Consider the following 4802-nt stretch of genomic DNA (forward strand, 5'->3'; position numbering starts at 1 on the left):
GGTACAGGAACTGAAGAAAAATACTGCGTAAAAATAAACATCCAAAGTCCAGAGAAACACTTTGAAAGACTTTTGGAAAATCTGGAAACTATTGATTAAAGGGACTTTTAAAAGAGTATAAGAAAGTGAAGTAAAACGTAAAGAAATGAACGCCAGGCCTAAAACTTTTGCACAGTACTGTTTGTGCTTGAAAATGCCAAATCTTTTAGACCGATTGGCACCTCAGTGCCCTGAAATACTTTAGAGTTTTGCTCAAAAGTGCAAAGCTGAAAAGCCGCAGTCCAAAGTGAACAAGAAGCGAGACTTTTTAAGGGTTCAGGGTAAGTGAGCAGACGTGGATCATTGTTTTGTTTCGAGGACTTACTCTGCAGGAGTGAGGGACTGTGGTGACCGAACAAAAACAGCCTCTTTGAGATCTGGGTTTATTCCTTCATCCCTTGTAACCATTCAGCGTGATGGTTCTTTGACTCTAACAAGCACGCAGCTACTGAACCCGCCACGTAACGACCTCGGCCACCTTCTCTGGGTCTCCCTGCAGAGGCTGGTCGTCTGTCTCGGGAGGTACAGGTACTTACCCGGTGACATTTTTGGAGCTCTCCGCTGAGAGCTGGGGGCTCTAACGCCGGCGAGATGTTATGTAACGAATGGAAAAGAACAAGGAAGGGCCCGGCGCTCTGCTGGTGGTAAACAAATTCTTGAGTGAGACAGAGAGGAGAAACAGACGTCTGAGGCGTTTAGAGGCCTGCGATAAAACTGGGTGTAAAAACAACAACAACAACAAAAAAGAGCAGAGAACGAACTGATGAGTTATTGTCTCCGTCAAGTGAGAACAAAGTGATGCATATCAGAGACCGGGGACACGGAGTGCAGGTTCCTGACATGTGTCCATGTGTCTCTGGGGTCTAAATTTGGAGAGACACACACAGGGTCCAGAGAAACGAGGTGTCTTGGTTTCCTGCTGCAGAAAGCTGATCCTCTGTCAGAAACAGGAGGGGGCGACGGAGGGGTCCTTCTGTTAGACTCTGTGTCCCTCCGAACCAGTCCCTGCTGGTCTGACCGAGTCCCACGCTGTTTGTTTTTTTTTTTTTTTACCTCAGAATGCAGCAGATGACTCTGAACACAAGGACTACACACAGCTCAGTCCTCCGTCAGCAGTCCTGCCCGAGAGGACGGGAGGACGAACCCAGCCAGCAATCCTCGGAGGGATGCATGTCGCCCGCCGTCTTATGACAGAAAGGAATGCTTCACAACAAACTAATGAACACGGAGGACCAAAAACATTAATATTATTTACCTTTGGCAAGACTAAATAAAGCTAAATAAAATATATACACTAAAGCTCAAAACATTTCTTAACAACCTGCCATAAGAAAGTAAAGCAGCCAAGGGTTTTAAGAGACAGAGACTATTAAATCTACATAAAAACCTGCAAATAATAACTTTGATTAAACAACTTTTGAACCCATCTCAGAGTCATAGCAACACTATACAAACCTTCGAACTTTGTCTTTGAGTTGTCGAGTGAAACCACTTTTTATGAGTAAATGTAGATTTGGACAGATTGTTAGCGAAAGTAACGCCCAAAGGTTTTTAGAACAAAAGTGAAAACACATAATTAGCGACTCACCTGCGACTCCCAGTCAGTAGGTTTCTCATTTCGACGTGTTTTGGTTGTGTCCGTGTGAAAAAGAGTGACGAGATAATAATTAAAAAACAACAGGACATGCATGCAGCAGCAGTCGTATGAAGGTATGGTTCTGCTACATACATTCATAAAAGACTTAGCTGAAGTGAACCTTCTGCCACGCTCTGAATAAAACAACAAAACACCAAGTGCTTTAACTTTTACAGTCAGGTCATCAGAGGCAATCTGGACCTCTGTGTCAGCTCGGACAGTCTGCAAGACATTTCGCAACGTCTGAAACGGCGTGCAAGCAAAACAACGGCTCGTATGTAATGCAACAGCTGACGAGGCTCTTTGGTAAACGGCTTGACGAGCTTCTGCTGCTTCTGCGAGGGCCTCGGGAACTCCTCAGTAACAACACACAGTCTCTGAAGATTGTCAGAAATCTTTGCATTACTAATGTCATCCAAACACAAACTAATGGGGGAAAGAAAGGACCTCAAAGTGAGGGAAAGTCTAACAGATACGGACAACAAAACCCTCCAAGCTGCAGAGATCTGATGTCTGCCTTCAACACGAGAAGTATGGGAAATCTGGACACACGTCCAGGCATCTAAAGATGCAAAAACAGGATTTTTTCTTAAAATCAGACAAGAAAACAAACACAAAAGTAAGACTAAACCAACCAAATCTAAGGTTTTGTCATCTGATGAAAGATATGAAGGTATAGATCGATGTAATTTGTTGTTTTCTGGACTTTCTTGTTTATTCTTGTTGACCTTCTTATGGTCGCAGTTGTCAATTGCCTAAATAATTGCTTCCGTCCTTTTGACCTTTTTGTTCGCAGGTATGAGGTGTGTGAGCTCTGTGGTGAACCCCACCCTTGTTGTTGCAGCTGTCCATCCAGGGTTTGAAATCAGGCTTAACTTCTCCAGCGACCGATGTGAGACTTCCCTGCCTAATCGCTCGCCTCATTTTTGCGCGTTTGCACAACTAGAAACTGTGAAAATCTCTCTCTTTTTTTTCTTTTTTGTGGAGGAAAATTTATCAGTTTTCTTTTGCAAACACTGAGATATTCATGGAGTGTTTTGTTTTATTTTGTTGCTTTAGATGTTAGATGACTTCTCATGAGGAACCATGTCAAAAAAACAAAACTCAGAAGCAAGAAAGTTTCTGTTTCAGGTCAGAGTTTCTGTGTCACGACTTAATCTGATCATAAGCTTTGCTGGACCTCATGACAGATTAAATCAAGTTTTTGCATCCAAACAATCTGCTGCTGTGGGGAATAACTCTCAGAGTGTTTCAGATCAGTTTTTGTTTCAGCATGAGTATCTGCTTCAAATAGGGAAGTAATGATCATTTAATATTAAACAAGCATGACACAGCAGCAGTACTCCGGGCGTCCTGTAGATGGCGACAACAAGCCTGGGGATTTTATGAGGAACAGATTTTATTTATTTATTTTTTTTGTAAGTGTACATTTCAAGGTTGATCCTGGCACATTGTCAGTGAGTTACCTTCATGTAAATGGCATCAGTTCAGCATTGGAGTAAACAAACAACACTTTTTGCACTTTGTGATTCAAAGTTTAAGACATCTTCTTAATTATAAACATATAACAGGTCAATTTTAAGGAATTTGAAGAATACCAGGTTTTTCCTAATTTTTTTCCAGACAAAACAATTTCACCTGCTTGCTGAAATAACAGTAGCAGCATCTTAGTGAATGTCTGATCATCTAAACTGTGGGTTTAAGCATTTTCTGTCATAAATTGGTTTTGCCTTAAATAAGTTTACAATCCACACCTGATTCTCAAGCAAACTCGGGACAAAAAGTAAGGAAATTTGTGTTTTGGTTGAGGATTTCTTTGTTGTCGCTTCTTGGCATTAAATCTGTTTAATCTTCTAAAATGGAGCCACGTTTGTTAGGAAAATGTATCTGTGGGTCGAGCAGCACCCATGAAAAAGTTGCCAAATCTTCTCTGCCAAACGGCTTGACTCTTGTTTGGTTGTTTATGACTCAAGTCTGAAGAAACGAGACGATTTACCAATTCACTCATTTAACAAACACAGGGCCGCAGTAGCATGCGGAAGAACCACACACAGCCACAACAGCCTGGCAGCCTCCTCCTCCTCCTCACACACCCGGCCGTGGGACGGCATTCCCGTTCTCCAACCAGCATCTGTCTCAGGTCAACCAGCACGGTTGTGTCGGTCGCTCGGGAACGAACACCTGGCTCGAGCCGCTCCCTCAGGTGTTCAGGACTGCAGGCGGGGCCCATCCGTCCTCTCCGCTCCCAAAGCCTCCGATAAACCCCGCTCTGTGGGGGGGCGAGCGCTGCCATCTTGGAGGACAGAGTTCGGTCCCAGACTGCGGGGATATGGGATTGACCCTGGTTCCTCACCTGGGGGACTAGAAGCTCCAAACCAGCAGAATGAGCCAAAGATTTGGCAAACTTTTCATGGGTGCTGCTAAAGGTTATCTTAAAGCTAAAAGTAGCAAAGGACTTCCTGAAAGAATCAAAAGGAGGGCTAGAAACTAAAAGTAGCAAAAGGTTAGCTAAAGGCTGAAAGTATCAAAATGCTAGCTTAAAGCTAAAGGTTGTAAAGGTCTAGCTAAAAATAGCAAAAGGCTAGTTAAAATGTACAAGTAGCAAAATGGTATCTAAAAGTAGCAAAAGGCTATTTAAAAGTAGCAAACCACAAGCTGAAGCAACAAAAGGTTGGCCAACTAAAAGGTAAAAGTTTTAAAAGACTAGCTGAAAGTATCAAAATGCCAACTAAAAGCTTAAAGTTGGCTAAAGCCTACAAGTAGCAGAATGATAGCTAAAAGCTCAATGTAAGGCTCAATGTTAGCCTGTAGCTAAAAACTAAAAGTAGACAAAACGGGGCAAACATGTTAAAGCAGATTTAAAATATGACAGTGTCTCAGTGTCTTTCTGTGGGGGGAAAATGTGTCAATAAAGTTAAATATTTTTTTTTAAAAAAAAGCTAAAACTTCATGGCCTTCGTCTCCTGAACGAGCTGAACGTTCTGCTGTACGAATGTCTTTAAAAAAACATGCGGAAACACATTAAAAATGAAAATAAAAACAGCGAAAAAATCATTTTTTTCGAACCGCCTCGGACGGGAGCGCGCGTCCAGGCGGGAGCGCGCGCGCGCGCGTGCGGCCGAAGGAG

This window comes from Kryptolebias marmoratus, linkage group LG16 (assembly GCF_001649575.2).
Source record: "Kryptolebias marmoratus isolate JLee-2015 linkage group LG16, ASM164957v2, whole genome shotgun sequence".
Classification (NCBI taxonomy): Eukaryota; Metazoa; Chordata; class Actinopteri; order Cyprinodontiformes; family Rivulidae; genus Kryptolebias; species Kryptolebias marmoratus.